Here is a 26,143-nt window from a genome sequence, read left to right as displayed (position 1 = left end):
ACAGGGAAACCAATCAATAGTACCCAAAAATGAAGAATCATCAGGGGGAAAAGAATATAATAGGAGGAACTTTCAAAGAAGCAGGGTGAACCTGAGGCTAGCAGGGCAGAGGGTATAACACCAGCACATCTTATGCACCCCACCTGGGGCAGGAGGTTAGGCATCTTGGAAATAGCAAATAGGATTGAAAATCTTTCTATGGGAATGACTTGGCGGTACACAGCAAATAGGGAAATATTAGATTATTTTTTAAAGTTAACTACTTATCATGGAGATAAAAACCCAGTGAAAAGGATAAACTAAGATAGGATATATATTACTTCAAAACAGGATCTCTCAAGATTAAGGCCAGGTACAGATGTTCAGTTTCTGTTGGAATAATTGCTGGGGCAGCCAGGGCATTCCCCAGTTTCAGAAAGAGGCAGGGGCTTTGCCATCTACATTCGCTCCCCCTTTCCACTCCACTGCCCATCTGAACCAGTGACTGCAAGCAAGGCTTGTGGGGAGCCAGGATGTGGGGGAGGCCTTCCCCAAATCCTGCTTTCAGCAACTAGCTTTTAATTTACTGCCCTGTCAATCAACTCTCCCAGTCCTACAAATGTTTCCACAGATAAGCAGTCCATTTCATTTTGATGAGGAAAAGATCAATATTTATTTCATAGATTTCATAGACATTAGGGCTGGAAGGGACCTCAGAAGATCATCGAGTCCAGCCGCCTGCCCAAGGGGCAGGAAGACAACTGGGGTCATAGGATCCCAGCAAGATAAGCATCCAGTTTGCTCTTGAAGGTGTTCAATGTAGGCACTTGAACCACCCCTGGTGGCAGGCTGTTCCAGACCTTTAGGGCTCAGACAGTAAAGAAATTCTTCCTTATGTCCAGCCTGAAACGGTCTTGTAGTAGTTTATGAACGTTCGACCTAGTCGTCATCCCTTGGGGCGCTCTGGTGAACAAACGTTCCCCCAGATACTGGTGGTCACCCCTGATAAACTTATAGGTGGCCACCAGATCACCCCTGAGCCTGCGCTTTTCCAGGCTAAAGAGCCCCAGGGCTCTCAGCCTGTCATCGTAGGGTCTGCTTCCCTGACCTCTGATCATGCGCGTGGCTCTTCTCTGGACTCTCTCAAGCTTCTCCACATCCTTTTTGAATTGTGGAGCCCAAAACTGGATGCAGTACTCCAGCTGCGGCCTCACTAAGGCCGAGTACAAGGGGAGAATGACGTCCTGGGATTTGCTTGAGAAGCATCTATGGATGCAAGCCAGCATTTTGATCGCTTTACTAGCCGCAGCATCGCACTGCAGGCTCATGTTCATCTTGTGGTCAATGATGACCCCCAAGTCTCCTTCTTCCATAGTGCTAGCCAACATAGCACTGCCGAGCCTATAAGGATGCTGCGGGTTCTTCTTCCCAAGGTGGAGAACCTTGCATTTATCCGCGTTGAACACCATCAGATTCTCGTCCGCCCACTTGCTGAGCCTGTCCAGGTCAGCCTGGATCACCCACCTGTCTTCAGGATGCTTTGCCCCAAAGTTTGGTGTCATTGGCGAACTTGGCCAGTCCGCTTCTGACTCCAGTGTCCACATCATTAATGAAGATGTTGAACAGTATGGGTCCAAGGACAGAGCCTTGGAGGACCCCACTGGTCACAGGACACCATGATGAGTGACTGCCATCAATTACTACCCTCTGGGTCCGACCCCAGAGCCAATTTTCCAGCCAGTGGATTGTGGAGGACCCAAGGCAACAATCGGCCAGTTTCTCCAACAGGCAATCATGGGAAACCAGATGGAAGGCTTTTTTGAAGTCAAGATATATGACATCAATCTCTTCTCCCTTGTCCAGGTGATAGGTCACCTGGTCATAGAAGGAAATGAGATTGGTCAAGCAAGACCTACCTGCAACAAACCCGTGCTGGCTATCCCTTAAGATGTTGGCGTCGGCCAGTCCATTAAGGATGGCCTCTTTAATAAACTTTTCTAAGATCTTCCCTGGGATAGAAGTCAGGCTAATGGGCCTATAGTTAGCCAGATCCACTTTCCTCCCTTTCTTGAATATTTAGGCAAGATATTTTCCAAAGTATGACCAAGTTGTAATCATCTCACATATACAAGTAGCCCCACTGAGTTACACTTCCATTTTGACCCATATAATCTATTAAGTGTAGTTATAAAGGCACCTTTTGGGAAGTAAGCTGAATAGCCAGCCCCCACACTACTTGCCCTGCACACACAAAGAGATAAAGCCATTCAAAAAGAAAGGAAATAATGCAATTCAAGACCTTTCTTCCCATTGTTTTTTTTATCATTAATACCTATCAATGTCTGCATTAATGCCTCTTCCTCTTTATTTGTAAAGTTTAGCTGTGCTTGGGGCCATACAAACAGTGAGAGAAAGTCCTTGCTTCCATAATCTAAACAGACAGGAGAAGGGATAGAAAAAAAAAGAGACAGGTGGAAAGGTATAGTGACTTCTCAAGAAAGTAAATAGGGAACTGGAACAGAATGTGGAATTCCTTTCACCCTGTCCAATGTTCTATTCATTTGGACATGCTTTCACTCCCCTTTCTTACCCATATCCCACTATAAAAAAATTAAAGCAGTGTATTTTTCACAGCAGCAAAATCCTATGATTTTTTAGAGAGTACAGTCAAACCCAAAATAAGGGAACCACAACACCTGCATGGAATTTATTTGGAAAGATTTATTTGGAAGGTATGTTTTCTAGTCCAGATAAATAATTGCTTTGTTTTTCTGAGGAGAAAGAAAATAGTGTGGTGATGGAAGGATGAAAGGGGGTTTGAGAATCCTCCAAACAGTTTCTAACCACTGAATGAAATACTATATCATTGAAAGCTTCCGTCTATGACTCTTGCAAAAGATTATCAGGATAAGATAGCTAAATAGTGCTCTACTACTGTTATTCTTAAAAATGTCCTTAATGCTTAGAAACCATTTGTGACAAATACATTTATCTCAGCTGACTTACATTAACTTGAATGCTTCCATTGTCAGGTGAACACATTGTAACATGGCATTTTTCAACCATATTTTCTCACTGATTCTATTTTTAAAGCAAATTGACCAGGACTCCTGAAGAATATTTTTTTAAGTAAACTCTATAAAGTGGTGAAAATTTAAGTCATGTTACTAACACTTTAGGCTGTTACAAATTATTTTTCAAAGCTTCTATCGCTTACTTAAGAGCACAGCAAAGGGAACCCATATGCACAAAGATAAGTATGCATGGTGGCGGGTGCAGCTAAATTATCAATATTACTACAGTATGAGTGAAAGTTCAAGGAGACCACTGGGAATAAAGTTTTGAAGGTATTTATTGCACTGTGAAGTTCAGTGTCTTATAGCCCATTTCTGGGCTCTCTGCATTGCAATCTTCATTGCAGCCTTCCCACTGTTGTTTCAAAAAGACTGATTATTTTTATTATTGTAAGCGACTAAACCCAATGGTTTTGTTGACCACCAATAATGGGAACCCAACTTGACACCATTGGGACCTATTCTCAGATGTGCTGAACAGCTACATTCCAAATGAAGTAATTGGGAACTGTGAGTATCTGGTACCTCTGAAAATGAGATCTCACTATAGCAGTCTCAAGTTGGTCATTTGCTATTTGGGTGACTTAAAATTGATGTTCACTTTTAAGAAACATCTTTTATGCATTATTTAAGGGTAGTCCATAGAGCTGTGGACTAGTTCTAAACAGAGAGCGTAAACATATGTGAAAGAGAGAACATGGACAGAAACTCAACAGGAAATAAGAGATAATGAGCTGGGGAAGCCAAAGAGTTTAAGTCCAATCGCAGCAGGAAATCCCTGAAATGCTGAAAATAAAATGATAGGTGAATTAGCCAGCTTGCAAACTCCATGTGATAAAAAGAACCAAACCATACAGCAAAAGGAAGAGCATTAAGTGATCTTGCCAGGTCTCTGCTTCACTTGCCTTTATTGCCTGAACTCCATTGCACCTGCTTTGTCATTACCATCTTTATCATGCAGTTGAAATCAGCGAACATACCTAGATAGCTAAAATACCAAATTTGCTGTACTTCCTACTTAGTTGTATCTGCAATGCTCAGAAACAGCTGAGCCATTGTGCTTTTCAATCTAAATCACAAAAAGGTCTGCGTTCAGAGTGCCCTCTATATTAATTTTTTAGTTTTATTATTGATTATCTTAGGCTCCTACACTTTTAATGAGCATTCTTCTAAGAAGAAAAGCCAAAGCCCAGCCAGACTTAGAACTAATACTGACTTCAAGAGATAGGTACACCCCTCAGACAATAGCAGAAATAGGCCATGGACTTTTTCATCACAAAGCACAAGATGTGCACAAGTCACTATTTATTAAGCTTGTGTTTGAATTATACACTTGTTCTAAACCAAAATGGGAACACCAACACTTAATAGCAACTAGGTTCTTAAATTTCAAAGTGGCCAAACCAGTTTAAGATCAATCTGGATGATGTAGTATCAGACTAAACTGATTTAGTTTAAATTGGTTTACTGAACTTCTTTCCCAGATCCCCTTCAGATTCAAATTAACTCGCAGTCCCCTTGCATTCCAGGATGCTTTACACTTCCCCTGCAAACCACCCCCACTCCCCCCAGAGGGTGGGTGAACTAGCCTTCACCCAATCTGTCTGCTCCAGCCAAGCAGGAAGGTGTGGTCTAGCACCCTACTGGCTTCCAGCCTGAGTCACAGCAGGCATGTGGCTGCGTTTCTGGAAAAAAGAGAATGTCTGTTCATTTACTTGATGGTTCAATTTACACAGCTGAGACTAACCTGGAAAGAGGGAATTGATTCAGCCTTGGGCTTTTTGACAATATGTACTTAGCCGACTTGTGCATAAAACATATATTTCGGTGGCCTTTGGAAGCAGAGTTTGGTCAATGCTTTTGAAAATCCTACTATAAAATGCATCTCATGGTGGTTTCAAATAACATACTTTAAAATCTAACCATAAGTTTCTCCTGCTGAGAAACAATTTTTAGTTCCAGTAGTTAGAGAGGTGCTAAATAAAACTGAACTGGAATCTTGGATCCCAGGGAAGTGTTCCTGATTTGTCTAGACCACATTCTCTTCAAATTTGGGTCCCTGAGATAGTATGTCTAAATATATTTAACAATAATCACTTCTAATTTTGAACACTTCTGTTTGCATAATCAGTTTATAAATATGCACTAAGAAAAACTTCCAATACCCAATTCATTACCTTAAGCAATCTCTTTAAAATATCCTCTTAGCTTTCAGAACAATTTTGTTCCACCTTTAAAGAACACTTCAACTACATAAATGGTCTCTTATGGATCTCTTGGAAAGTCATTTTAGATATTTTGCTGCAAAGAAAAATTGCAATAAGCACAGTTCACTAAAATTAATAATTTTAGTGCATATTTTAAGGGCAAAGTCATACGTGTTTGTCCATAGTGTGCATATTACTTTTTCAACATGAACAAGTTAAAATAATTGGCTAATCATACTGTGTTGTGCCATTTTGTGTCTCTGCAAAAGGACACAAGATGCACATGGTACATAAATTACTAAAACTCTCACAGGGAATGGAACTGAATGCATTTGATTTGAGATTTATCCTATTTTAGAATTGCTTAATTGTTTAACTTCACTATATAGGTCTGCGTCTTCATTAGCAGGGTTATGTGTATAACCAGATTACTTTAACAAGAATTGTTGGAATTGTTGGCAGACAAAATTTGTATTATAGATTTCATAGATGTTAGGGCTGGAAGGGACCTCGGAAGATCATCGAGTCCAGCCCCCTGCCCAAGGGGCAGGAAGTCAGCTGGGGTCATAGGATCCCAGCAAGATAAGCATCCAGTTTGCTCTTGAAGGCGTTCAATGTAGGTGCTTGAACCACCTCCGATGGCAGGCTATTTCAGACCTTGGGGGCTCAGACAGTAAAGAAATTCTTCCTTATGTCCAGCCTGAAACGGTCTTGCAGTAGTTTATAACCGTTCAACCTTATCATCCCTTGGGGTGCTCTGGTGAACAATCGTTCCCCCAGATCTTGGTGAGCACCCTGATAAATTTATAGGTTGCCATCAGAGCGCCCCTGAGCCTGCACTTTTCCAGGCTAAAGAGCCCCATAGCTCTCAGTCTCTCATCATAAGGTCTGTTTTCCTGACCTCTGATCATGTGGCGTGGCTTTTCTCTGGACTCTCTCAAGCTTCTCTACATCCTTTTTGAATTGTGGAGCCCAAAACTGGATGCAGTACTCCAGCTGCAGCCTCACCAAGGCCGAGTACAAGGGGAGAATGACGTCCCAGGATTTGCTTGAGAAGCATCTATGGATGCAAGCCAGCATTTTGATCACTTTACTAGCCGCAGCATCACATTGATGGCTCATGTTCATCTTGTGGTCAGTCATGACCACCAAGTCCTTTTCGTCCATAGTGCTAGCCAGCATAGCACTGCCGAGTCTATAAGGATGCTGCAGCTTTTTCCTCCCAGGGTGGAGAACCTTGCATTTTTCGGTGTTAAACACCATCAGGTTCTCGTCTGCCCATTTGCTGAGCCTGTCCAGGTCAGCCTGGATCACCCTCCTGTCTTCAGGTGTGGATGCTTTACCCCAGAGTTTGGTATCGTCAGCAAACTTGGTCAGTCTGCTTCTGACTCCAATGTCCACATCATTAATGAATATGTTGAACAATATAGGTCCAAAGACAGAGCCTTGGGGGACCCCACTGATCACAGGGCACCGTGACAATTGACTTGCATCAACCATCACCCTCTAGCTCCAACCATGGAGCCAATTCCCCAGCCAGCGGACCGTGGTGGACCCAAGGCCGCAGCTGGCCAGTTTTGCCAAGAGGTGATCATGGGAGACCAGGTCAAAGGCTTTTTTGAAGTCAAGACATATGACATCAGTCTCCTTTCCAGCTGAACCTTTTGTGAAATTACCAGCTTTACAAGTTGAAATCAAATTCACTTTCACTCTGAATGACCACTAAAGGAAACCATGAAGATTTCAAACCCAATACACAATGTCTATAGAAATTAAAACACTATGAAATTAAAAACATAGCACCCTTCTAGTGGTTATGAGAAGAGCTACAAAAACCACCCTAACAAGAACAACTATGGTAATGTTATTATGTTCATCTGTATATTTCATGGGAGAACTGATTGTCTGGAAAAATAAACACGCATTTCTTCAGTTCTAAATAAAACAACCTGAATACCAGTTTCCAATTCTATGTCCCTTTCACACGCACACACCTTTTGTTTTTTCAAAATCGGTTTGGATTGGAATTGGATTGAAACCAAAGTTTTTTCAAAATTCTGAAAGCTCCCCGGAAACTGTAGCTCCTCGGAGAAACTGATGTTTCTATCAGTTTCACTGATAGTACCAGTAATCATTTCACTAAGCATCTGCCAGAAGCTTCTCAGCTTTGCAAACCCACAGGCGATGCATCCAAGGATCCCACAGTTTCCAGAGTGCCAACCTGGCAAAAGTGTAGACAGTGTTCCCTCTGAAACTTTTCGTGAAATTGGGTTATCAAAAATCAAGTATTTATCACACAATACATTCGGCTCAAAAAAACATGATTTTCTGACAAAAAAGACCTTGTTGTAAAATGTCTGACCCACTCAAGTTCTGATAACCCATTAAATATTATTCCTGGCTGTCTCCATTTCATCTACCCTTCTTGCAGGGGCTTGGATCTTTGAGTAAGTGTGGTAATATCCTCATAGGTAAAGAGCCACAGTGTCCAATACAGATACACGAGAGCTACATGATGAACAATTTTCAATCACAAGCAGAGTGAGGTATTGGTTCCCAGGCCAACAGATATGACCTGGTCTGGTGTGTGTATGGAACAGTTGTTGTTTTGACCCTCATTTGTTCTATGCTGATTCCATGATGAAAAATGTCACTAATGTCACATTTCAAAAGCAAAGAGTATTTCTTTCCTGCCTTGAATTCTAATTCATTTGAAACAAGTGGTTCTTTAGCATAATACTGCAGAAAATTAGACTTCCAGTCCTGTTGGTATCATTTGTGTCTTAGTACTTAACCAATATTGTTCTGTACTGTGTTTCCAGTAGAAAAGTTTTATTTATAGACCTCAACTCAAATAAAGCAATTTAAACTGCAGTTCCTTCACAGATTAGTATTTTTTATGTTAAGAGAAAAAGAATAACAGGAGCATAAGTGACTGCATGAAATGGTATTATCATACTAAGGTAGATAATAGTATCTAGAGAGTGCCGGGTGGATGTTGGCTCGGATCCATGTCGGTGGGACAGGGAGGCAGAACTGGCCAGTTCACTCCAGGCTATTGCCAGGGCTGTCCACACCCCTGCTACTGAAGCAGCTAGTGGAGAATTGCGGATCCGTGTTAGTGGGACAGTGGAGAGCAGGGGCAATAAACCTCTTCCCTACTTCTTTTCATGGCCAGTGTCTGGCTAGGCCCCCACCCCTGCCTGTCCCTGCTACTGCTGGGGAGCAGTCAGGTGGGGCCAGCCCTGCTCTTCTGGAGTAGAGAGCCCAGCACAGACAGTATGCCAGGATGCTGGGGGACTCTGGTTTACCTTAAACCAGGAAGGAGTCTGGGACAGAAGTTGCATAGACCAGTTTGAGCTAAATCAGTTAAGTCTGATACTACATTCAACCAGGTTTCTCTCAAACTGGTTTCAGCCAGTTTTTTGAAACTGGTTTATGTACACTGAACTTGTGTTCTGTTACAGGTTAAAACCAATTTTTGATCACTTAAACCGGTTTGTGTGTAATGTCTGTTCCTAGCCCATGAGGTTCAGCACAATACCTAACTCCCAGCCCAAGCTCTCCTGGGATTCAAATGGAAGGCATCGAAGTTCTGCCTAAGTGCCTAGAAAGGGTTTTGGAATGCTCAAAACCATCAACTGTATTTAATTCAGCCTATAAACAGCTGTACTGCTGATGGTGATACCCCGGTTTTGCCTTACAGCCTGATGGTAGAGCACTTACCCAGGAGTTGGAAGATTTGGGTTCTAGGTACTTGTGGTGGCAAGAAACCTCCACAGGTGCTGGTAACACTGGGGACAACCCCCAGAGTTTCCAAAGGGGAAAAGAGATCCCCCCGCATCCTGGGAAACTTACCATCCAGACGGGTGGGGGAGGAGCAGGAGCTGCACAAGTCGGTGTTCCACCGATTCTTCAAGCAGCTGCTTCCCGAGTGGGGCAGCAACCAGATGGTGGCAGCAGCTGGCACCACCAGCACAGGAAGTTTAAAAACCCCGCTGGGAGTAAGCATGGCAGGAGAAGCCAGCTGGGAGAGCACTGGTCAGAGGGGAGCTCTGGGCTCCAGGAGCGGAAACTCCATGGGCACGGCCCCACAGCATTTGAGTGGGAGCAGTGGCCGGCAGCAAGCTGGGGAAAGATTGTTCCTAGCCTCTTCTCATTAAAGAAAACCAGGCAGGCACTCCTCTTGGAAAGGACGCCTGTCATCTGAGGCTCAGACACTGAGGATAGGGGCTACCAGAGAAAATCTTCATCCAGATGATGAGCCAGAGCATTGCTATTCATGCTGGAACCCATGGTCAAGAGGTAGACATCAGGTCAGGATGCAAACCTGTAGACCTGAATGGTTGGCATGTGGACAGGATGTAGGGGAGTAGGTGAGTTGGGGGAAACCCGACCTTGGGGGTGGAGCCATACCCATAGTGCCGATTCACGGCATGACAGTGGTGCACTGGCCAGGAATTCGGCTCCTGCCATAGCGGATCAGTGATCCTGACCCAGGCAGAGTCAACCATGCAGCCACCAGCAGCAGCCCATGCTGAACTTCTGATGCAAGCCATCCAGGTGATCAGAGAAGTGCTAGAAATACAGCAGCTACAGGGCGCACACCAGCAAGAATGGATGCAACGGAACACAGCCTTGTTCAAGAAGCTGTGGACGACATGGTATGATGACCTCAAGGTCTACATTGAGAGGATGGCCCTACAGACAGGGTTGGACTGTACTCAGTGGGCTCATCAACTGGCTGCCCTAGTGGTGGACAAGACCCAGGCAGCATATCGGGCACTGTCAAGGGAAGAGGCCTGCAATTATGACACAGTGAAAGCAGCGATCCTATAGAGGCTCGACATCTCACCCGAGAGCCATAGATAGGCCTTCTGAGCATGGAAGGCAAAAGATGTCAAGAGGCCTCGTAGCTTACTCCAGTACCTACGAGATGTGTTAAATAAGTGGCTTCCCATGAACCGGTATGACTGAGATGGGGTCATAGACCAGGTTATTCTGGAACAATTCCTTTGGGACCTAGAGGAAGACACCGAGATATGGGTAAGATGACACCAACCGTGGAACAGTGAAGAGGCCCTCTGCCTCACTGAGGCTTTCTCCATCTCAGAGAACGAGCGTAGTCATGGGCAAGGCTTCCAGGCCCTGACCAGGGGCATGACCCGAGAAGAGAAGAAAAGGATAGGGCCCCAAAAGGACACAGCGAGGGGTGTTGTCCACTATCATTGTCACTGGACCAGCCATTTCGCAAGGGAGCGTGGGCTGGGCTTAAGTAAGCTAAGTCGAGGCTTGGTTCCACCTCCCAGCCCTAGAGATAAGCCAAGGGAAGCTGAATGGAGCTAGCCCATGGATTGTAGTTTTGGTGCAACCCTACAGGAGGGAGGCTGGGAATGACTAGTAGTGACGGTGTGGATCGGTGCCCAGGTGGTAAGAGCTAACCTGGACATGGGATGTTCACAGTCCTTACTCCGTGCAGATCTAGTGCTGAAAGATGGTGTGAGGGAGGCTGGACCCCTGGTTATGACCTGCATCTTGGGGGGTGAAATGCAATTCTGGAGTTGCTATCTCCTGCTGAGAGTAATGGAGTTTCAAGGAGAGCTAAGGTTTGGACTGGCCCTGGCATTGGCCTGTGAAATGATCCTAGGCTGAGAATGGGAACCTATCTAAATGGTGCTAGAATGAGTAAGAGCAAAAGAAGAAGGAGGGAAGCAATTATGCAGAGGTGAGGGCTGGGCAGGGGAAATATCCTCCCAGCAGGATGTGCTTGTGGAGGGCAGTAGAGATATGGATCATGTGGCCAGTGAGGCACAATTTTGTCAAGCACAGAGGGAAGATCTGGAGCTGCAATGGTTGGTCATCGAGAACCCAGGAGAAGGGATGTCCAGGAGCGCCTCCTATTATGTGGTAACGGGGGTTCTGCTGTATCAGATCCAGAGGGGTCAGGAGAGGATTATGGAGAGACACCAGCTGGTGGTCCCAGCCCCATTCCACTGGCAAATTTGGAGGCTGCCACACAACTCCCTGTTAGGGGGCCATCTAGGGTGCAACAAGACCAGGGTGAGACTGGTCCATGATTTCTTCTGGCCCCAGCTGCAAGATGATGTGGATAGGTGGGGTGGAGCATGTCCTGAGTGCCAGAGAGAGCAGGAGTGGAGGCCTCAGAGGGCCCCCTTGTAACCCATGCTGGTGATTGAGACACCCTTCTCTTGCATAGTGCTGGATATCATGGGACCTCTGCCAAAGTCTCATGGGGGTTATCAATATAGATTTCATAGACATTAGGGCTGGAAGGGACCTCGGAAGATCACCAAGTCCAGCCCCCTGCCCAAAGGGCAGGAAGTCAGCTGGGGTCATAGGATCCCAGCAAGATAAGCGTCCAGTTTGCTCTTGAAGGTGTTCAATGTAGGCGCTTGAACCACCTCCGGTGGCAGGCTGTTCCAGACCTTGGGGGTTCAGACAGTAAAGAAATTCTTCATGTCCAGCCTGAAACGGTCTTTTCGTAGTTTATGACCATTCGACCTAGTCATCATCCCTTGGGGCACTCTGGTGAACAAACGTTCCCCTAGATACTGGTGGTCACCCCTGATAAACTTATAGGTGGCCATCAGATCACCCCTGAGCCTGCGCTTTTCCAGGCTAAAGAGCCCCAGGGCTCTCAGCCTGTCATCGTAGGGTCTGCTTCCCTGACCTCTGATCATGCGCGTGGCTCTTCTCTGGACTCTCTCAAGCTTCTCCACATCCTTTTTGAATTGTGGAGCCCAAAACTGGATGCAGTACTCCAGCTGCGGCCTCACTAAGGCCGAGTACAAGGGGAGAATGACGTCCTGGGATTTGCTTGAGAAGCATCTATGGATGCAAGCCAGCATTTTGGTCGCTTTACTAGCCACAGCATCGCACTGCAGGCTCATGTTCATCTTGTGGTCAATGATGACCCCCAAGTCTCCTTCTTCCATAGTGCTAGCCAACATAGCACTGCCGAGCCTATAAGAATGCTGCGGGTTCTTCTTCCCAAGGTGGAGAACCTTGCATTTATCCGCGTTGAACACCATCAGATTCTCGTCCGCCCACTTGCTGAGCCTGTCCAGGTCAGCCTGGATCACCCACCTGTCTTCAGGTGTGGATGCTTTGCCCCAAAGTTTGGTGTCATTGGCGAACTTGGCCAGTCCGCTTCTGACTCCAGTGTCCACATCATTAATGAAGATGTTGAACAGTATGGGTCCAAGGACAGAGCCTTGGGGGACCCCACTGGTCACAGGACACCACGATGAGTGACTTCATATGTATTAGTCTTGGTGGACTATGCAACATGTTTTCCAGAAGCAGTTCTGCTTAAGTCAATCACGGCTACTTGAGTGGCTGAAGAGCTGTTAAAGTGGATTGCCCACATGGGAATCCCCCATGAAATACTAACCGACCAGGGGACTAACTTTATGTCGGAAGTAATGAAAGTGCTATGCAGCACCCTGGGCATCAACCATCTGAAGACGTCCGTTTTTCACCCCCAGACCAACAAGTTAGTAGAAAGATGCAACAGGGCCATCAAGAGAATGCTCAGGAGATGCAGACAAGAGGACCCACATAGGTAGGACATGGTATTAAACCCACTATTATTCACTCTGTGCGCTCCTCAGGAGTCTATGCAATTCTTGCCCTTTCAGCTGGTATACAGACACAACCCAAGGGGTCTCTTGCAAATTATTAAAGAAGAGTGGGAGAGGCCAGTGAGGCCAGGGGTTATGGTGGAAAGGTATCAACAGGAATTCCATTAGCGTATAAACAAGGCCCAGTGAATTGCCTGTCAGAATCTCCGGGGCAGCTCAAGAATGACAAAGGACCCAGTATGATTGGAGAACGAAGTCCAGAACATCCCAACCAGGTGATATGGTACTAGTATCGCTTCCAGCTTCAACAAGTAAGCAGCTCTCCATGTGGTAAGGCCCCTTTGAAGTGACCTGGCAAGTGGGTTAGAAGTACTCAAACCTGGACACCACCCAGAATGCCAGATTTACCATGTCAACCACCTCAAAGAGTGGAGGACACCGCAAGGCTGGATGGCACAACACGAGGAGGCGAAAGAAGAGCTAGGACCTCCTTACCTGGAGTTGAAGGGCAGAGTAACTCATGGGATGTAAGTTCAGCTTGGGAAAGCCTTAGATGCCAAGCAATGGTGGGAGCTGGAGGAGATGGTAGAAGTCTTCTGGGATGTATTCCAAGAGACCCAGGGGTGGGCCCAGGGAGAAGAAACACAAAATCAGGATGCTGCCGGGCACTCTAGTCAGGGAGCAGTGGAGGCCCATACCACATCAATTACAACAAGAAATATGGCAGGAAATAGAAAAGATGCAAAGGCAAGGGATTATCCCGTCTTCTCAGAGCCCCTGGCACAGTCCAATAGTACCAGCAGCCAAGCCCAATGGGTCACTTCGCCTGTGCATAGACTACCAGAAGTTGAACGCACTGGCAACCTTTGATGCTTTCCCCATGCCCATATCGCCCACCTGGTGGAGAAGATTGGGGAAGCAAGGTATGTATCTACCACTGACCTAGGCAAAGGGTATTGGCAAATCCCAATGAGACCCACTGATTGCACCAAAACAGCCTTTGGAACACCTTGGGGCTTATTTGAGTTTTTACAAATGCCCTTCAGGCTCAACAGAGCTGCAGCCACATTCCAAAGGCTTATGGATTTCCTGCCGGTGCCACACATAACCTATGCTGCTACTTACGTCAATGACGCAATTGTCTTTACCACAGATTGGCCACAGCATCTGGATGCCCTGAGGGCTGTCCTGGGAGAACTCAAAGCAGCCGGAATGACAGCCAACCCCAAGAAATGTAAACTGGCTGGAAAAGAAACCATGTATCTGGGGTTGTGTGTGGGCCGGGGAACCATCCAACCCCTCAAAGACGAAGTGGTGGCTATATGCCGCTTTCAGGAACCATGCAACCGTCCCCAACTCCGGTCCTTCCTAGGGCTCATTAATTACTATCGATGATTTATACTACACTTCACAGAGCTTGCTGCACCCCTCACTGATGCACGCCAAGGAAGGACATCAAGGGCTTTACAGTGGATGACCAAAATGACAAAAAGCTTTGAGAATCTGAAGGAGGCCATGTGTTGAGACATAGTAGTACATACCCCAGACTTCTCTATCCCTTTTATCTTACAGACCGAAGCATATAGTAGTGCCTTGGGGGCGGTCCTTCTGCAACGATGGGGAGAAGATGAGTGACCAGTCGCATTTGCAAGCTGTAAGTTTAACTTAGCATAAGCAATGCATGCTACAATAGAAAATGTGTGCCCAGCTATACGCTGGGTGGTAGAATATTGTAAATACTATCTGATGGGCTGGGAGTTCCTGGTAGTAACAGATCATGCCCCACTTCAGTGGCTAACCAAAACCCATATAGAGAACACCCATATAACCCACTGGGCACTTGCTCTGCAACCTTTTACATTCACAGTGGTGCATCACCCCAGTAAAAATAACCTCATGGCAGATTTTCTCTCCAGATACATCAGTCTGGATGAGCCGACCAAGGAGGCACGCCAAGTACACCAGAAGCAGCACCAGATGACTTGGGATGCACATCAAGATACCAAGATGCCACAAGGGGACACATCTGTGGTGGTGAGAAGCCCCCACAGGTGCTGGGAATGCCGGGGACAACCCCCAGAGTTTCTGAAGGGGAAAAGAGACCCCCCCCACACCCCAGGAAACTTACTGTCCAGACTGGCGGGGGTGGAGCAGGAGCCACACAAGCCGACGTTCCACTGACTCTAAGTGGCTGGTTCCCGGGTGGGGTGGTGGCCAGCTGATGGCAGCAGCTGACACCGCCACCGCAGGAAGTTTAAAAACCCCAATGGAAGTTGGCATGGTGGGAGAAGCCAGTCAGGAGAGCACTGGTCAGAGGGGAGCTCCAGGCTCCAGGAGCAGAGACCCCATAGGCACCGCCCCACAGAGGTTGAGCAGGAGCAATGGCTAGCAGCAAGCTGGGGAAAGATTGTTCCCAGCTTCTTCTCATTAAAGAAAACCAGGCAGGCACTCCTCTTGGAGAGGAAGCCTATCATCCGAGGCTCAGACCCTGAGGATAGGGGGTTGGGGCTACTAGACCAAATCTTCATCCGGATGACAAGCCAGGACATTGCCATCTATACTGGATCCCATGGTCAAGGGGTAGACATCACATCAGGATATAGGCCTGCGTACCCGAATGGTTGGCATGTGGACAGGGTGTAGAGGAGGCAGACCCCCGAGGAACAGTGCGGCGTACCCACATGTACCCTTCCCCAGGGCAAAAGGGGAAAGAAAGACACCACTGAACACCCTCCTTCTTATATACACCATCAAGACATGGCAGGAGAGTTGGGGGAACCCCAACCTTGGGCGTGGAGCCATACCTATAGTGCCAACTCATGGCGTGACAGTACTCCTTGCCCTAAATTACCTCAGTCCCTCCTGAGAAGCAAAACAATGTTTTGAAACAAAGTGAATAATGTAGCCCAGGGGGTTTCAACCTTTTTTAATAAGTGTACCCCTGGCCACTCCTCTTTTTATTAAGTGTACCCCCAGGGGGGTGGCGAGCAGCCAGACGCTGAGTGGGGGAAGCAAGCAGCTGGATACTGAGCGGGGGTGGTGAGAAGCCAGGCATGGAGTGGGAGCAGCGCAGCCTCTTACACCGGGCCAGTCCTGCTCCTGTGAGGCAGTGGTGCGGGGTGGTAGCACTCCGTCCCTGCCTGCCCCCGCATACCACCAGGGACCTTTCAAAGTACCCTCAGGGGTACGCGTACCCCTGGTAAACAACTCCTGATGTAGCCTAATGTGCAGCATGAGTCAAGTGCTTAAGCTACTGAGGAGTGCAAGTTCATGTACATCCCTGTAATCAGTGTTTTCTATTGAGTAGCTCTAGGAATTGCCCTTTGCAAGCACCTACTGCTCTTCATTTGCTGTGGGAAGCACTTGGATTCATAAACCTACATTTCTGATCATTGGCTGGATAGACCAGCCACCCAATCTGAATCACCTTCCTGGCTCATGGTGCCTATCATTTAGATACCTTATACTTGGGCACTGGAATGCCTCAGGAACCAATTAGAATGTAGCCCTTTGTCTCCACTACTGCATTACACCAGGAGAGTTATTGCTTTGGCTGTATTCACCGAACAGGAAAATGTTATTTTAGTGAAGTCAGAAGAACACAGTGTTACATGCATTAGGCCTAAGATTTAGGTTTACCTAAAGTATGTTTTCTTATCCATACCACTATTACTCAAAGGGCACTGATACTTTATTTTTTCCCCAAATAAACACCTTATCTGCTGTCATGGTCCAAAATGGACAAATAGTGAAAGGTAAAATAAAATATTTTAAATTTGTGTAGTTATATTTATACTGTCGTTAGACTTTGTGAAGCTATAAAATTAACAGCATCAAGTTAGAAGATTAAGTGAAGCTAATGTTCAATATCAAAGAAGTTTCTTCATATTGGTGACCTTACCAGGTTCTTTACTAATTAAAATAGTTTGATCTATTTAAATAAAACAAAATTGTATTTAATTATGCTTATTCTGTAGTGTTTTGTTTTTTTTTTTAATCTCAGAGTCACCTTGTCCTTATTCTAACTTCCTAGGTCCATGCTGGAAGTCAAAATACCTTTCTTCCCATGTTACATCAGATACAGACAACTAGACAGTAGCTAAAAGCCTCACAAGAACTAACTTGAGTGAATTCCTGATACTGCTGGTTTCACTCCTGAGTCAGTAATAAATATCATGCTTTTGACTGCTGCTATGATGACTAACAAGGCAATCAAACTTAGCCAACAAACAAAAAAACCCAGACTTGACAGAGTCTCATGAACTAACCAATAGAGGTCACTCTAAGAATAATTTTCTTGGTACTTTCTGTATTTGAAAACCAAGTCTGACCTTACTAGATGGAAAACAGTAGCTCTAAGGTTGTTCCTAATACTTCTATAGCTGACTGTACTACTGGAAAATCTTCTGGAGGCATTTAATTTACCTTGGGTTTTTATTGGTATCAAGAGACTGTCTTTTAAAGGCTACACTAAATATCTTAACTAATTTAGGTACATCAAATCCTTCTAAAGTAAATTAAAAAAAATTTGAGCTATTTGTTACAAACAACTTAAATCCTTTGTGGCTTAAGGCTCAGATGTTTGGTCATGCATTGCTATAAAGGTAAAATATCTAACAATAATAAATTTTGGGCACCATAAACCTGGCAACATGTTTTATGTCTTGCCTACAGTGAAAGTTCAAAAGCTACTATTCAGAAAGTAAAAATTTTAACATTACAAATGTGGAAATATTTAAGTAAAAAATGTTGTTTCCTGTTATTAATGTCACCTGCTAACCAGTAGATATAAAACCAAACCTAGAAATGCTTCATTTTTTGAAAGCATCTAAACAGTTTTAAAGTACTAAGTTGAAGCCCAAATGGACTTCAGTATTCAAGCCTGAATATAACAGACTGACAAGAAACTGAATTTGCGAAGCTTCACTTGAGAATGGATATTCTCCTCTGAGCTATTAAAATATCAGTGATGTGTACCAGTGTGGATTAATACCTGTGAGTTAGTGGTTAATCAGACACCTTTATATTTTTATTTCACTGGCTGCCTCTCCTTTTTAGTCATTTTTGTACAAGAAAAATGCTAAAGTTTGCATTTGCAGAGACTGGAACTGTATTTGTAAGGCAAGTCTGATTTGTAAATATTTAGATAAATGTTGGCACATGTATACACATGTGTGTGTGCACACATGCACACACGTGTGTATGCATACACCAGGGTTGCCAGCTCAAGAAAAAAAAATTACTGACAATCTGTATACTCTTTACTGAAAACTAAACTTTTTTTTTTAAACTAAAATATGTTTTTACTAATATATGCATTACATACATCATTAAAAGAATTAAGACCTGACAGGACTCAGTTCAAATTTAGGAGTTTAACACCAACCATAGTAAAGTTGGACTGTCAGTAAAAACTTTGCAGATTGTCAGTAAAAAAAAAGGTCTTGAGTTGGTTTTAGGTGGATATAGGGTTTGATTTGTAAATGGCAAGTCTGCTGGCAAATAAACAGTAGATTACTACATGGATCATAACTTGGTTTTAAACCCTGCTGCCACCATCACAGAGGTGCTGTACTCACCCCACATCCATATATTCCCACTCCATATCATGCTGCTCCTGCTTCCCTACCTCCCAGCCTTACCCCTGCTGATGGTTCTCTGCCCATCCTGGCAAAGAGCCCCACCTGCTGCCTCTCACCCCTCCTAGCCTCACAGGTCCATCCTGGCCACTTCACTCCCCTTCCTTAGTTTTCTTTATAACAACAAAGGAAGGCAGAAGTCAATCAGACTCTCCATTTTGAATGCCTCAAAGTGAGAAGTGCATTCACAATTTTGTTGCTCTACAAATTACCTCTTTCTCTTTTCCTCTTTCAGTTTTTCAGCAATGAGTAACAGTAAATAACTACCCTCCAACTAAGTATAAAACTCCTACCTGCTCTCAGAAAGTGCCACAATGATCACAACTAACTTTGTGGGGGAAAGACCTGACCTGTTAGGGTGCCTATACACGTGCAGCAAGTCTGCTCCAATGCACTGTAATTACAGCAGGGCAAAGCAGACACAATTAATCGAATCTGCTGGAGCATTGAGTTTGCTGAAGCATGGTAATTACTGTGCTCCAGCAGACTCCAGCATCACGTGTATCAGCATCTCCACACTGAAAGATGGTGGTGGAGGCATTTTAATTAAAGCCTATTTGATGAGCTTTAGTTAAAGCACTCCCACCAACATTTTTCAGAGCAGGGACACTGATACACAAGATGCTCCAGGTGCTTTAATTAGAGAGGCTCCCTTGTATTTTTGGCATTATTATTTTTGCTGTAATAAAAAGGCTTCTTTTAGATTGATGCAGCTGAGCTTCCACTGTTTGTATTCAGATCATCTCTGTGACTAACCTTGTGGCTACGAAACCAAATCCCTATGGCCATTTTTAATGACATATCTTGTGAGTGACAATTGATTAATGCTATGGCTAAACCTTCAGGCCAATGTAACTATAATTTGAGAGTACATGACTTTTGCAAGTCACCTATTAAAAGGATCTCAATGGGTGTCCTTAAATTATATAATAAGAATTGTAAGAATTTCACAAAATTGTGTAATGCCATAAAAATAAATGTTGAAAGAAAAAAGGAATAGATAACCACTCTATAAGAGAGTTTGATTTCGTGTGGATTCAAAGATGGTGCGACAGCATCAGTACATTGCATGCTCAGGGGAAAAGGTCATATAACTTGTAACCAGATATCCATGATGAGTCTAGTTATGGCTGAATTTAATTTAAAGGGTGCAGTTGTGTCTCAGTTGCATCCAGCTCCTCTTGAAGCTTCCAATCAGAGGCATGCCTAAGAAGCATGCTAAGTGCACCATCATGAAGATATAGGATCACCAACTGCAAGCATATAATAGTAACTAGTGAACCACCTGTCAAGAATGATGGGGAAGGGTGGTGGGAATGGGGGGTGGGAAGTTTGCTAACCCTATCCCTATCCCTAACCTCCCCCACCTCCATGCTGCCACCACCTTCCAGGAGCGGGGGGAGAAGCTTGCCTCACCGTCCCCTCTGTCCCCCTCCACCAGCACCCTGTGCTGCTGTCACCTCCAAGAAGCAGGGCTGGGGGGGGGGAGGGGGGCACAAAGTCAGCACCATCTCCTTTGTCCCCACCATCATGGCAGTGCTTCGCCACCTCCAGGGAGCAGGGCCAGGGGGGGCAGGGGGGCCGCAGGGGACAAGGCCAGTACTGCTCTGCCATGCCTCTGCTGCCTCCTGTCCATAATGCTCTTGGAGCACTCTGATTGGTTGTTTCAGTAACCAATCAGAGTGCTCCAACAGCATTATGGACAAACAGACATGAACTATGCCTTTTATTATATTAGAATAATTTTTAAAAACCTAATCAATGGAGGCTATTTTTTATTTTTGTTTTCTGGTATTTGAAGCTTTAAGGGGCACATTTTCAATCTCACCCTCACAACCATGGGCACCAGAAAATTGATTTATTTAAAAGCAAAAATGCAATATTATCAGATTGTGATGTCTCTAGGGACTGTGGCTTTAAGAAAACTCCAAAATACAGGTAGACTCAATCAAATCATGAAGTTTGGCAACACTTAAGGCATCGCAAGATGATCTTCCCACAACCCTTCACATCTATTCATTTTCAAAGGCCAGCTTTTAACACCAGCCAGTGCTGAGGGAAAGGAGATATTTGCAGAATACTACCAACATTTATGCATGTGACCACAGCATGAAAAGGATTCTGATGTGCAGGTAATATGTGTGTTAACAGAAGGTGTTGACACTGCAATTAATAAAATCTTTGCTTCATTGTTCTCAAGAAAAAAAAAGGGAACAGATGCCAGGCACTATGTTCACACTCCCAAGTGAATAGGCAGAAATAGTGATACTAGGACTATGCCACTCTTGATGTTTAAGAAGCCAGAAGGTCTAAATATATGGGAAAATACTTTTATGACTATTTACAACCAACTGATACACAGCTCATCTTCATAGTGCTACCCCAAGCTAAATAACCCATATGTTTTTAATAACTCAGCTCTGCAATTGTGTTTTGTTATAGAGGGAACAGATTTTTTTTATGTGCTTTAGACCACATTAGCTATTAAGAGCAAAGATAGCTTCTGGCTACCTTTTCACCGCTAGGAGAGTGGTGGAGCCAAGGTGGAGTCTCCAAAAATCAAAACTACTTTCACGATATTTAATTTACCTGTCTGTGGGCATATCTACATGTGCATTTATGCTGGCTTAAATTTACTGCACAGTAAATTGCTGCACAGTAAACTGGAATAGGCTGGCGTCTACATGTGCAGGCACACTAAAACACAGTAATGCTGTGTGTGGATTGACTTGGAACTAAAGTTAGTTCTAAGTCAGTTCACACACACAGTGTTACAGCACAATAAGGCATCTACACGTGCATTACTGTGCAGTAACTAATCAAGTGTAAATTTGATACCTGCATTATAGATTCATAGATGTTAGGGTAGGAAGGGACCTCAATAGATCATCGAGTCTGACCCCCTGCATAAGCAGGAAAGAGTGCTGGGTCTAGATGACCCCAGCCAGATGCCTATCTAACCTCCTCTTGAAGACCCCCAGGGTAGGGGGACCCCCAGGGTAGGGGAGAGCACCACCTCCCTTGGGAGCCCATTCCAGAGGGGAATTATCATAATTCCTGATTATGCAGGTATCAAATTTACACTTAAGTTGGCATAAGTCACCATACTTATTAAGCAGTACAGGCATTCACGTGTAGATGCATGCCCATACTGTGCAGTAATTTCAGTAACTGTACAGTAAATGTGCGTGTGTAGACGTGCCCTGTGGGGAGTACTGCAGTGTGAGGAATCCCTTAATCCAATACAGAATTGAGAACTAAGCACCCACTTCCTGCCTCTTTGTATCAGCAGCTACAAGACATCCATATATCATTTTGCAGCTTGGGAATTCCCACTTAGGTGGGTGTAGTTCCTTCTCAGCCTTTACATCACTGCAACTGCTCTTGTTTCTGAAGCTGCAGCTACTCTCTTCTGAGCCCCAAATGTAATTTTGGATATAAAAAAAAAAGGCTGTTTTAACATACAGGAGCTGTGCTTTCTCAGTTGTACTATAAGCCCCTGTCAGATATTGTTTTCATCAATCAACAGGTAAAGTTGCTTGATGGAAACTGTTGCTCCATATGACCCGCTTCACGTTCACAGGGCAAGTTATCCAGAAGGGAAAAAAGCACAGTGGGAACTTGGTTTTCTAGCATTCACCAGCAAGTAACTTCTTTGTGGTTGGATTACTGAGGCTCATTATTGTTTTTGTGGCTCATTATTGAGTGATGAAGTCCTCTACAAAGACCCCCCTCAATTTTTCAATAGTAACAATTCAACTCTAGAGCTATATGGAACTTCTTCCAGATTTCTGAAAAACAAGGAAGACACAGAAAGAATTTTAACCAGAGCAAAAATATATGACTATGAGCATATAAACAAGGATTGAGGAATAAATGCTTCAGTCTTAAAAATTATTCAAACCCCGACCAATGCAATGGTCTACAAGAAATCTATTGTAAGTACTGCAGCTTAATTCAGGAAAATATTTAATTATACACTTCATTTTAGTTCACTTTGAAGAATTTAAAGCAGAGCACAACACAGTTGTGCACAAATGTAATACAGAACTTGTCTCCTGAATGTAGACGTTTTACAAAGCTGATCTGATTTTATGCAAGAGGTTCTTAAGGAAAGATCCCAAAGCCCTACAAATCCATATGTTTAGCTAAAACAATAGGAGAAAATACTGGAAACATTGATCATGAACTAATAGAAGGCATGCAGAAACTTTTCTGTGATCAAAGGTACATAGTATGAATTCCCAGAATGGGATTTCCATACCTAAAAACTCAGATTTAACGCTCATAATTTAGCTTGATTTTAGAGAATGTTTTGATACAGTCATATATAACATACAATAATCTATAACAGCAATTGTAAGAAAGAGTTAAGTTTTTTTTAGGTGGATATAGGTTTGATTTGTGAATTGCAAGTCTGCTAGTAAATAGACAGTAGATTGCTATATGGATCAAACCTAGACTAGATCCAGCTGGTTGAAGAGAAGGAAGTATTTTTCGCTAGCATTAACTGATGGTACACAACTGAATCAACAAAAAGAAGGAGGGTGATGCAGTTGTGAACAGAATTGTTGGGAATAAAGGTGTAGCAACTAAAAGCAAAGTGGTTTAGGCAAATAAATGTAGAAAAAAATAAGTAATGACACTATTAAGACTGTAACACTGGAACACACTTTTAATAGCTTATGATACAATCGATGGGAGGTTATGTGTATAATGGATAAGATACTAAAATCTCTAGTACAACCTTTAAGAATATTCATTTAGTGTACCAGTATATGGTTTCAGTTTTACCTACTAGAAATGTATTCTAGGATTGCAAGTTTGAAACATTCAAGCTATAAAATAAAATCCAAGATGATACAACATAATTTTATGAACTCTCCAAGCAGCTAGAACTTCTCATTCATCATCCATCAAGACAGTCCTAGATGTAGTAATAGGTTATGCAACATAACGGATGGCAGATGACAGAACAAGCAGCAATGGTCTCACGTTGCAGCAAGGGAAATTTAGGTTAGATATTAGAAAAAACTCTCTCACTAAGAGGGTAGTAAAACTCTGGAATAGGTTACCCAGACAGATTATGGAATCTCCATCCTTGGAGGTTTTCAAGACCTGGCTAGCCAAAGCCTTGGCTGGGATTGTCTAGTTGAGGATGGTTCTGCATTGAGCACAGGGTTGGACTAAATGACCTCTGGAGGTCCTTTCCAACCCTAATTTTATATGATTCTATGACATGACGTTCAGATATTAGTGCTACATAGACAATGATTTGGGGGAAAGTTCTTTGGAAGAAAATAAGTCCAGAACCAATTCTATTCTTCATTTCAAATACCGTTGCATAGTTTTACACATTCATAAAGGATTCATAGAAAATGATTCAGTATCTATAAAAAGAACCAGGGAAACTGGATTCAGAACACAGTTTATGGCAAGAACATTTTTTGTATGAATGGAATACTGGAGAACTGTTTATTCAAAGATTTCAAGGAATCTAGGCTCTCATTTCTTTAAAAGGAAGTTTAGAGTACAGTTTATTAAAGGACAGTTCATTAAGGGATACAGATCTTTGGATGGACAAGAGTGCAAATATATTACAAGTCTATTTAAGCTAGTGCCAATTATAATATAATACCTGGACATAAACTTGTAACAATATGAAGATAGAAGGCCTAAAAGCAAGGTTTCCTACTCATTGTTTATACTGAATACGTTTTATAATGCAAAAGGATTAGCAAATATGTTAAATGAATAAATACATTAAAAATCAGTGCCAGCTCCCAGCCCCCAGTATCAACTCTATCGTAGAAACCTATCTACCTACATGATGCAGAAAGCTTCTGATTCAGTCCTTCAAAGAATTATTTTAAATGGCATGGGTAAATTTTACTATGTTACTATGAAACACACATTGATTGCTACCTGTAGAACCAAAATATCCACAAGCACTGAAGAGTTTAACTAGAATATCCTCAGTCAGCAGTGAGTTTGATAAAATGTCAGTGACAATAATACACATGACTCTGTAGTTGTTAAGTATGTAGAATAAATATGAAAGAGGGTACAAGTGCTAATAGAAATATCAAGAAACATCATTAAAAGCAACATTTTGGATTCTTTCCATTCTAGCTCATCTTTTATTCCTAAATAATTAGTTGCAGTTATAAGGTGCAAAAGGTTTATTGCACACTGGATTATGTTGCTACTTTTCACATATGGCTGGAAGACTGAATAATCTACACACATAAAAAGAGATCTAATTTGACATAAAAACCAGTAACCCTAAAGAGCAACCCTCACATACATCACTCACAGGTAGCTACTTACCATGGGTTATACACTTCCATATTTTTCCAAAGGCAATAATAGCTCATAGATAAATATTTTAAAATACTAAAAAATAAATAAATAAATAAATAAATAAATAAAAAATACAGAAAACTCAAATACAACAGAAAATATTTTGTTTGAATCAACAATATTCTGTTGTAAAAACATCAATACCAGAATCAGTGACTGCTGGCCCTAAAGAATCTTTGATGGAATTATTCCTTGTCTAATTAAGCAAACAGTTCCCAGTCAGAAGTGACTTATTAATTTTTTAAAGGTCTCTACCTACCTCCTTTGGAACCCAAATACTATACTTTATAGAATATTATTTTTCAAGAAAAGCATGAAAATCACTAATTTCTTGATTCTGCTAAAAGATTCAGATTGGCATAATACGCCATTCAATCTGTGACCCAAGGGCTGCAGGCTGATAATTCATGATGCTGGCTTTCTTCCTCATTTCCAGCTGCTACATCATATTAAAATCAGCTGAAGACACATTACATTCTTGACAGTACTTTTCCACAGGGGAACTGTGTGATTGCAAATGGGTTGGGCGCATCCAGTACAACTACAAGAACTGCAAAGGGGAGGGATAAGGCCATAAGAAAATCTTGTTATTAAAATGGAATTTGCAGCATGGAAACATCTGACAATCTCTGTTTTACAGGAATGAAGCCTAACATAGCACATCAGCACATATTAGGGCAGAAAATGGCTGATCATGATTCATAAATACATGCTATTTGAAGTCAGGCACTAAGAATAATCGAAGATAATCCTGCACTATAGAAAAAAAATGCTCATGTGTACTTGGAATGAAACCCACAGAAAAACAGCTCAATTTTATATACAAAACACGTATTTTTAATAAGTATATATTTTTGTAATCTTTATATCACCATCAGGTCTTATTATTCTTTCATCTTTTTTTTACTGAAACAAGGACTACAACAGATTAGTTACTTGATGTGAAAAAGAGCTATTTTTCTGCTTAAATAGCTCCTAATGTGACAGACTGTCAAAAAAAAAAAAGCTTAATATACGTATAAACCTCAATATGGCATATATCTGTTATAAAGCAATCTTACCAGAAATCTGGAAAATTTCCATTAAATTTTCTATCTTGATTCTGACAGTTATGAAGTGCTAAATAGTATTAGAATGCAAGCTTCTTTAAATATTCTTTGCCTAGTTTAGCCTATACCCAGTTTTTAACATAAATGTCATAAATGAGTTTAGCTATATTAGACTAATTTAGGTAATCAGAACAATTGGCTTACATTAAGTACATTCAAATTACATGT

The 26,143-nt window shown here is 43.0% G+C and overlaps 1 protein-coding gene across 3 annotated transcripts in view; it reads right to left on the bottom strand.

The window, feature by feature from the left end:
- The window catches only part of CLSTN2 (calsyntenin 2), an 846,150-nt gene that overhangs the window by 505,504 nt on the left and 314,503 nt on the right, over nt 1-26,143 (bottom strand). The gene's annotated exons all lie outside the window — the stretch shown is intronic.

The sequence above is a fragment of the Alligator mississippiensis genome, chromosome 7 (genome assembly GCF_030867095.1).
Source record: "Alligator mississippiensis isolate rAllMis1 chromosome 7, rAllMis1, whole genome shotgun sequence".
NCBI classification, from domain to species: domain Eukaryota; kingdom Metazoa; phylum Chordata; order Crocodylia; family Alligatoridae; genus Alligator; species Alligator mississippiensis.
This window is presented reverse-complemented; position numbering and strand designations above follow the sequence as displayed.